Below are 10,556 nucleotides of genomic sequence, written 5' to 3' on the forward strand. Positions count from 1 at the left end.
TAAAAGGCCATAGCATAGTGTGTAAGTGAGTATAGAAAAGTTTTTTAAAGGCTTACCTTTGCAAATACTGCATTTTCTGAAATGGACTTATTAGATTTATTGGATGGAATAACATTAAATAGGTGGACTGGAACTTTTACTGGTGGGGTTATGGTGGGTTTATCCACAACCACAGGCCTCTGTAGGAACTGAAACACAGTGACATGAGATTACTTCATGTACTTCAACTGGCAGAAACTCAGTTGGCTTAATAATATGCAGTAGAATCCCCCCTCTGCTGCCCAATCTCATGTATAAACCAGAAAACCTAGTATATCAGCCACAGTACCACCTGCCAGCTCAATAACAGAATCCAGGCTCCATGTACAAGCTGAGATGTAAAAAAAGCTACAGCCGTGGCAGATTGTACAGGAATTTAGAAAACTCCTTAGGATGAAATTCAAGAATTGAAACTTAACATGCAGAAACATACTCAAGAATTAAAAGATCACATCACCAGAGAGTTACCAAAAACAAAAAGAAGAATAGCAAGCAGAATTCATTATGAGGCTATAAATCAGGAAAGGGAAACTTCAGAGTTTCAATGTAGGAAAGACACTTGAATGCAATTTTGTCTCATATAGCTTGTCAAGGAAGTAGAACCAATCATGAAGACTCAGCTAACACACAGTGTGAATTCAAAGATGCAAGAGAGGAAAGATTTGGGGAATATGAAGCAATTCTCTGTGAAACAGCAGATTTTGTCAGAAAGATAAATGCAAGAGGGATAGGGCAGTAGAGACCATATTTTAAAAAATCACAGAACATTTTCCACACCTGGGCATCATCCAAAACAGGTCTTCTGGTGTCTATCTTTCTCTCCCCCTGTCTACCCTCCTCTCTCCATTTCTCTCTGTCCTATTCAACAAAAGCAACATTAAAAATAACAACAATAATAACCACAACAATAAAACAACAAGGGCTACAAAAGGGAATAAATACATATTAAAAATTTTAAAGCCATTTAAATTTCCATCCAGTGTGAGTCAAGTATCAAATGACTAGAAATGTATGCATATATGATATTTACACCTTTTGGGCCAGTTCTGATATGGGACTCTGAAAGCACATACCCTAAATATAGAATTGACAGGCGGGTCAGGAGAATAGCTCACATAGAGAGTGCTCTGCTTTGCCATGTGCAAGACACAGGTTCCACTGCTCCCACCCTACAATACACACACACACACACACACACACACACACACACACACACACACACACACCTTGAAAGAAGCTTTGATACTGAGGTATCTTTCAATGTTTCTCTCTCTGCCTCTATATATCTATCTAAACAACAACAAAAAAATAATAAAAACAAAATAAAATACCTGCTAATTCTAACTCCCAAACCCATCCTTCGCACTGATGCATGTTTGTTTTGTTTGCATTGGGTGACAGAGAGAAGGAGGGTAAGAAACCGCAGCATGGAAACTGTCTGCAAAGCAGCAAGGTGGGCTCTAACCCACCTTGAAGACGGAGAATACATCTTCTTAATGTGTGGTACACAATACATAGCTCTGGTATTCCACCAGTTGAGGAATATTTCCTGAGCAGATAAATTCCAACTTCAAAAACGCAACAATAAACACATTTCTTGTTATTTTATCAGGAGTTTCACCATATCAGTTTATATCACAGAATATTTTATTTTATCCTAAGAAGACTTTATTCTGCAGCTATTAAATAAGTCTGACTGAAGAAATAAAATTGATTCCTCATCACTACTAAGCCATAGGTTATTCCACTGAGACTACAATGGCCCATTAAATGTTGTCTACCAGCATATTATCTACACAGAATAGTCCAGCAACTCCTTTAATATTTTGATAACACAAATGCTTATATCTTAAAATAATGATGGGAGAAGACAGTACCTTAGAATCCCCAAGGCCATTTGTTCCAGTCTCTTCGAATGCCAATGAAGACTTTAGATCTATATAATGTAGCCATAGACATGATAAGGAGAACATTAATTACCATGGCTTGGAAATACATATGCAACACTATATATGCTCATGCATATTCCAGTAAAACATAATTAACAACAGCAAGTTGTTTCATAGCATTCAAGATTTTTTCTAGAGAGCTGGGAGGCAGTGCACCGGGTTAAGTGCACATAAGAAGAAATGGAAAGACCTGTTAAAGTATCATGGTTTGAGCCCCCAGCTCCTCATTTGCAAGGGGGTTGCTTCACAAGCAGTGAAGCAGGTACGCAGCTGTCTATCTCTACCCTTCTCTATCTCCCCTCTCTTCTCTCAATTTCTCTATGTCTAATATAATGGAGATAAAAACAAAAAAAAAAGGCATCTTGGAGCAGTGGCTTTGTAGTGCTGGCACCAAGACACAGGATAACCCTGGAGGCAAAAGAACAGATTTTTCTGAAAAATAAAGTTAAGTAGGACAGTTAAGATGACAAAAAAACCAGAGGAAGGTAGTTTTTTCAAAGTGATTTCATTACTTCATCAAGAAATAAATGTGTTACTAACTGACCTGATTGTAGTTTTTGTATTTTTTTCATTGCTACTGCTTTGTTAGAAGCAGACTTTCTGACGTTATTGATGCCCTGGATGGGTTTGAAACAAAATAATTAATGAATATTACAAATTTCATACAATCTCAAACACTTATACTAACTCAGGTTATTACCTTCAAATCAGGACATTTTTTATGAAAACCTATGATTGAAATAAAACGTAAAATGAATTATATGACTTCGTGAAGCCCTTCAATTCATAGACAGTAAACAGGAAACTGAAACCCCCGGACTTTGAGTGAAAGTGACTGCATTGTGACATCAGATATGATGTGCCTGGTAGGGCACACATGTTGCCAAGCACAAAGACCCATTATCCCATCCATGGTGGGGAGGAGCTTTACAGGCAGTGGACTGATGTTGCAGGTTTCTTGGTATCCCAGGAACTAACCTATGATAGACATCCTAGATCTATCCACCTTAAAGTCCATATTGTCATTCCCTCTATATCTGTTCTTTGGTTCCTATTTGATTAAATACTTCATCCTGCTCACTATCATACCACCTTTGAACCACCAAGTTACAGATGCTACTAGGATCCCATACTGTCCTCCCTAGGCAAATGACCATGCCAGCTGATCCCAAAACATGTCACCTGTTCAGAGCTCTCCCCGAAAGGAAAAGACAGATGGGGCTGTGGTATGGATCAACCAGCCAACATCCACGGACAGCAAAGAAGCTGTTTACAGAAGCCAGAACACCTTTCTTCTATAGCCCCAAAGTAATTTAGGTCTGGATTTGCAGAGGAGGGATGTTAGGGGGAGATAACCAGAGGGCTCTGAACCCCAGTTCCAACCAGGACTCAAAATATTCATCAGCAGGAATCTTTACACTTATGCCATCACTGAAAGAGAATCTGGAAATATGGAAGGAACGCAGGCACTGTTTCTTTTCTGTGGGAGAAAAGAGGGAAAACAACACACTAGTAGGTGGAGATGGAATTCAGAAAGGAAGTGAAGGCAGGGCCGTAGAAGTGAATAAAGAAGTATGTGTGTGTGTGTGTGAATATATATATTTACCGATATATATATATATATATATATATATATATATATATATATATATATATATATATATATGGGGAAGACTGTGTGTTAAATATAGTAAAAACTTATCTGTGGGGAGGGATACAGAATGGGGAAGCTATCAGGAGAGGGGATGGGATATGGAGATTAGGTGGTGGGAATTGTGTGGAGTTGTACCCCTCCTATCTTACGGTTTTGCTAATGTCTCCTTTCTTAAATTATATATATAGATAGATAGATAGATAGATACCTTTGATACTTAAATTCTATATTCATATCATTTTAATGATGAATACAACCACAAAGTATATTTGGTGCAGCAAAGGTTGGTCCCAGATGGAAATATGGTTCTTGCGTCCTCTAGAACAATTGTCTACACCTTTGTTTTTTTTTTTTTTTTTTTTGTTGGATAGGACAGAGAGAAATCGAGAGAGGAGGGGAAGACAGAGAGAGAGGGGAGAGAAAGATAGACACCTGCAGACCTGCTTCACCGCCCGTGAAGCGACTCCCCTGCAGGTGGGGAGCCGGGGCTCGAACCGGGATCCTTATGATGGTCCCTGCACTTTGCGCCACGTGCGCTTAACCCACTGCGCCACCGCCCGACTCCCCTACACCTTTGTTTTAGTGTAATTATGTTGACATCATTAAAAATGAACAATAAAAATTGATGAGGTTTATAGTCAACATTACTATATTGTCCCGATATTTGGGAGCTACTTTTCCCATCTGTAGGGGGAAAGCTCTACAAGTGATGAAGCAGTGCTGCAGGTCTCTCTCTCTCTCTCTCTCTCTCTCTCTCTCCCAATCTCCCCTTCCTCTTGATTTCTGGTTGTCTCTATCAAATAAATAAAGTTAGTAATTTTTTTAAAAGATGTATGGTGTGAAGAAAGGGAACACCCTTTTGACATGGAACTATTTCCCTTCAATTCTGCATTCCTATAAGGTGTAATTAAAATCAATCAATAATAACTAAAGTTAAATATGTATGCATATGTATATATATATATCTATATATATATGCTATTTTTTGAAATTAACTTACTGTCAAAATTTTCTGCCAGTTTTACTAATTCTCTTGATTTACTTACTAGGGTATTAATAGTAAAGAGTCAACCATAAAATAAAATACAATAGTTTGTACATGTGTAATATTTCTCAGTTTACCACATAAAATACAATAACTTTAGGGAGTCAGGGAGTAGCACAGTGGGTTAAGCGAACATCGCACTAGCACAAGAACCAGGGGAAGGATCCCGGTTCGAGCCCCCAGGTCCCCGCCTGCAGAGGAGTTGCTTCACAGGCAGTGAAGCAGGTCCGCAGGTGTCTCTCTTTCTCTCCCCCTCTCTGTCTTCTCCTCCTCTCTCCATTTTGCTCTGTCCTCTTCAACAACAACATCAATGATAACTACAACATAAAACAAGGACAACACAAGGAAAAAAATAAATACTTTAAAAAATTCAACAATTTTATTTTTTAATGAGAGGGAGGGAAGAAGAGGGAACAGAGTGAGAGTGCCAGAGCACCACTTTGGGTGCCACTTGCGAGCTGTGTCAAACTTATGAGTGCAGCCTTGCAAGTTCCATTGTCTTCTGCTGCACTACTCCCCATGCCACTTAAATGACCTCGATTTACTTACTTACCCATTTATTTTTGGAAAGAGACAGAGAAATTAAAGAGGAGATAGGAGAAGAGGCAGAGAGAAACCTGCAGCCCAATTTTTGCCATTCATAAAGCTTTCCTCCAGTGGGGGAGAGGGCAGAGACATGAACCCAGGCAGTGCACAATGTAATGTGTGCACTCTAAGTAGGAGCACCACAGCCTGGCTTAAATGACTTCTTCATAACATACAGCTCTTACCATCTCCATGTCCTTTTAAAGCACAATTTCTGCTGTGAGGTGTACTTCCAGCTGAATTACCGACATTCTTATGTGGGATGTCCTGAATATTGTTCAAGAATGTGTTAGAATTGACCAATTGCACTATGGTTGAGAAAACTCTACTTGCTGATGGGTGAGGGGTGCAGACACCTATCAAGGGAGAGGGAAGAACCCTTTCTACATGTGACAACAAATGCCTTGTAAGCTATTTATCCCAATAAACTGTTAGGCACTTTCATAGGGCTGGGCTTGGCCCACCCTCTGGCCCAATGTGTTCCCCACTATCTGCTTATAGGACCTATAGCTAGTGGACTCCACTGCACATGCTTCACCACAGCTTGTCGCACAGGGTACTCGGCCAGTGTGTGTTCCCAATCTGCTTATGCCCCTAGACTCTAGAAGGAACTGAAATCAGTGACTTCATCTACATCCACTTCTCCTTGCTGAGTATACAGAATTTGTTTGGGGGCCTGAGAAATAGGAAATGACTCATGCTAAAAAAAAACTCTTAAGCACAAAAGAATGAAGGTCCACAGTTCAATCTTCATCATCACCATAAGACAGAGTTGAGCAGTGCTCTGATAAAACAAAAACAAACAAACAAAAAAAACCCCTGTCTTTGATAAAATTTATATGCATGGGAAATGAAGAACAAGCATATAAAAAACAATATAATCTTAAAGTTACAGTAAATAATGACAAAATCTTAATGTTTGCCTCCCACAAGTTTATTTTAAGCCTTATTAGGAATAAGAACATTTACAGATTAACCGTGTTAGTTGTGAAATGACTTAGTCACGTTACACGTTCTACAAATTATGAACAACTGTGGTGATGGTAGCCCCACTACTGTCTGCACAGTATGAAGAACTGTGACAACTTGCTTACTGTCCAGATGCTTCTCCCAAACCTGCACAGCTTTGGCTCCTCCTTCCCGATTACTCTTGGCACACTCAAGATATTTATGGCTACATAATCGCACTAAAGTCCCACATACACGTGCTCATTCTGTCAAATTCTTTTCTTGACATTGCTGTCACTATATCTTTAATGTATGCATTCTGAAAGGAGGCTTAGTAACTTTTAGAAAGTTACATACATAAGGAAAACACTATACCTCTCTGTGCTGACTTGGTATAACATATGTTTATCCACCCCCTTGAATTCACAAAATGTTTTCACACATAAACACAAATAGAACCTGAACTGCAATTGGCATATTGCACCAAAGTCAAAGACTCTGGGGTAGGTGGGGGTCGGGGGGGGAGAATACAGGTCCAAAAATGATGACAGAGGACATAGTAGGGATTGTATTGATATGTGAAAACTGGGAGATGTTATAAATGCATTTACTGCTGAATTTGTAAAACATTAATTTCCCAATGAAGAAATTTAAAAAAGAAAAAAATGTTTTCACATGCATTACACATCTGAGCATTACAGACATCAAAGTGTCACCAGCATCCTTTAAGAACAAGGCCCCTGACATTCAAACTGATCAAACACAATTTGTCATGATTTAGAACATGTTCTCATGTCACCTACATTGCTCAGTGATAGATATTCCCTGGGACAGGTATATCTTTTGACACTTGTCACCTTAGAATAGGTCATAATTAATCAACTTACACTCATGTAGCCACAAGGTGTTTGAGAGGTACTTTGAAACATTCTAAAAGTACTCTACTTAACTATCAAAATGTTATTTTTGTTTATTTATTTCTGTTCCCTTTTATTCTTTTATTGCCCTTGTTGATTTTGTTATTGTAGTTATTATTGTTGTTGTCATTATTAGATAGGACAGAGAGAAATGGAGAGAGGAGGTAAAGACAGAGAGGGCAGAGAAAGATAGATAGACACCTGCAGAACTACTTCACTGCCTGTGAAGTGACTCCCCTGCAGGTGGGTAGCCCTAGATTAAACAGGAATCCTTTAGCCTGTCCTTGCGCTTTGCACCACATCTGCTTAACCTGCTGAGCTAATGCCCGACTCCCTCAAAATGTTGTTTTTACTCTGGGAAGTTCAGAAAAAACAACACATTGTGCTAATACATTTCACATATTACTGCCCCTAATCCATTCCATCACCTGAAATATGCCCTACAGGGCTCTCAAAAATTCAAATGTAATACGACTTCAAGATCAGCCACTATATATTCAAATTGCAGTTCACATTCAAAAAAGTATTTAAATAGTTCGAATGTGATAGGAGAGAAAGAGACTGGGAGGGATAGTGGGAAAGAGAAGAAAGAAAGGGAGAAAGAGGGGAGAAGGAAGGAGGAAGGAGGAAGGGAGAGGGAGAAGGAGAATACATCTTCTTGTATGTGTGGTACACAATACACAGCTCTGGTATTCGACCAGTTGAGGAATATTTCCTGAGCAGATAAATTCCAACTTCAAAAATACAACAATAAACACACTTCTTTTTAATTGGGAGGTTCACCACATCAATTTATATCACAGAATATTTCATTTTATCCTAAGAAGACTTTAAATGATGCTGCAGCTATTAAATAAGCCTGACTAGAGAAATAAAATTGATTCCTCATCACTACTAAGCCATAGTTTATTCCAGTGAGACTACACTGGCTTCGTTAAATTGTGTCTACTACCATTGTATCTACACAGAATAGTCCATATGTTAGCACCCAAAGCAAGGTAATTAATAATCGGGCACATGCAGAGCGAAACTAAAGTCAAAGCATCTCTAAATGTGAGAAACACTGCATTGTGTAAATCTCTGGTGCTGTGGTGTATATCTGCCTCATTATGTATGGGTCTCTCTCTCTGATATTTTCTTCTCCAGGGTGTCTACTATAATAATAAGTAGCCTAATTCTACAACAAAGGTTTGGTTACATATCATGGAAATTATCCCAGGTCAATAAAAAGCCAGCTCTTACTGGTATCATGAAAGAGCAGGTATGTAAATATGATGGGGCTGGGTAAGATGAAAATCCAGTTCATTTTGTTTCATTTCACTGAGGAGTCAGTGGTTTACAGTGTGGTTATTGAAAAATGGGTACAGTCTCTCATCTCCCCATGTTAAGTGTCTGTAGAACACTCTCGGTCCCAAATTGTGGTTTTGATGACCACCCTGCTCCAGAAGCCCCCACATGTGTCTCTACTACTTCCCTTCCCTTCTTTCCCCAGAGTCTTTTTCTGTGGTGCAATGGATCACACCAGTCCAAGTGTCATTCTGTTTCCCACTCTCTCTTGTTTCTTCAGTTCTAACTATAAGTGAGATCACCAGGTATTAACTGATAACGTATACAACATATCAACTTTTATTGTTCTTTTTTCACTATGCATCTAGTAAGTGAAATTCTTTGGCTACAAAATATATCTTACTCACGCTGAAATTAACATTGTCACATCACTCCTTTATAAAAACTAACATTTCTCTCCAACTTGTCCACTTATTATATCCCTTCCTCCTTCATCTGTATCTCCAGTTAAGTGATCAGTATGATTCAGTGGGATGTTTTCACAAATATTCTCCTAAAATTAATGTCAATAATGAGTAGCATAAATATATCTGAATATGTTCTAAGACAATACCTGAAGTATGTACTAGCAATGCAATTCAGCTTGAAAACAAGAATTAGGAAAACCAAAATAATTAAATTGGAAACAAAACAAGTGCCCTCCTGATATGTGTATCTTTGTGTCAATCTGTCTTCACTTGACCCTGGATTCTGTAACTGTACTTAGAAGTCATGAATAAATGCTTTCATAGATAGGAGGCAGATCCTGAGACAGGACCTGTGACTTCCCACCCAAGACCTAAGCTCAAGTCCTGGTTTCACATGTGAGTGCACTCAGGGACTCTACAGTGCTGTGTTTTATCTCCACCTATGTGAGACTCTCCCTCTCCCAGATATTCTCACTCTGTCTCCCTAGATGGAAAAAAAAAAACAATTAGCCAGGAGTAGTGAAATAGTCCATGTGTGCATTCCAGACTCTGCATATAAATCAATGATTGAATAAAGTCCCCATCTGCAGAGAAAAAGCTTCAAAATTGCTGGAGCAGGGAAGCGGGTGACGCTCTTGCCTCTCTCCCTCTCTATAATGACCTCCCCTCCCAATGTCTCTGTGTCTATCCAATCAATATGTAGCATCAAAAATAATGCATAAAATCTAGCTTACATACAGATCTCAAACAATAAGTTCAGGAAGGCCAACTATAACTTCTCACTGAATTAAAAGGACACTTAACAAATTTGACTATAAACAACTTCTTCAATGAGTACACCAATTATACATTTAAATGTCCTCATAAAAATTAAATTCAAAACAGCTTACTCCACTACCAATTTCTGACCAAATTAGAATGGCATTTAATGGGGCTGGGTGGTGGCACGCCTGGTTGAGTACACAGGTCACAATGCGCAAGGACCTGTTTTCAAGCCCCCAGTCCCACCTGCAGGGGGAAAGCTTCATGAGTGGTGAAGCAAGTCTGCAGGTGTCTGCCTCTCTTCCTCTCTATCTCTACCTTCCCTTTGATATCTGGCTGTCTCTGTCAAATAAATAAAGATAGTAATTTTGTAAAAGAATCATTACAAATGTCATTTGACAAATATTTTTAGACAGATTATTTAGTGATTATGCACACTAGTCATTTTTTTAAATCTACCTATGGCATAAAATATTGTTAAAAGATACTTGGCCTGATGAGAAGCATGTCAAATTGACTGTCATTAATTATTTGATAATGTTTCCTTTAGTGATTGTTGAGCTTCACCACTATGGACTGACTTTTTCCTCTGGGAAAGGGAGACAGACACACAGGAACGGTGGCACTCTAGCACCCAAACTTTCTCCAGTGCAAGTGGGGCTAGGGCTGAACTCGGGTCACACACACAGCAAAGCAGGCACACTCCCAGCTGAGGACTCCTGCTGATTCCACCTCATGAAGCTTGTAACTGGGAGTAGCACCACAGGTTAAGTGCAGATGGCTCAAAGCTCAAGGACTGGCTTAAGGATCCTGGTTGGAGACCCCAGCTCCCCACCTGCAGGGGAGTCATTTCGCAGGCAGTAAAGCAGGTCTGCAGGTGTCTGTCTCTCTCTCCCCCTCTCT

At 39.3% G+C, this 10,556-nt stretch overlaps 1 long non-coding RNA gene across 1 annotated transcript; it reads right to left on the reverse strand.

Moving 5' to 3' along the window:
• Positions 1-55: 55 nt before the first annotated feature.
• Positions 56-5,715, reverse strand: LOC132541985 (uncharacterized). Its single transcript, XR_009553104.1, has 6 exons — positions 5,458-5,715; positions 2,689-2,717; positions 2,533-2,605; positions 1,917-1,975; positions 817-876; positions 56-188 (listed from the first exon to the last, which is right to left on the reverse strand). It is a non-coding gene; the product is annotated as an uncharacterized LOC132541985 (long non-coding RNA).
• Between the last annotated feature and the right edge of the window lie 4,841 nt (positions 5,716-10,556).

The sequence above is a fragment of the Erinaceus europaeus genome, chromosome 1 (genome assembly GCF_950295315.1).
Source record: "Erinaceus europaeus chromosome 1, mEriEur2.1, whole genome shotgun sequence".
In the NCBI taxonomy this organism is placed as follows: domain Eukaryota; kingdom Metazoa; phylum Chordata; class Mammalia; order Eulipotyphla; family Erinaceidae; genus Erinaceus; species Erinaceus europaeus.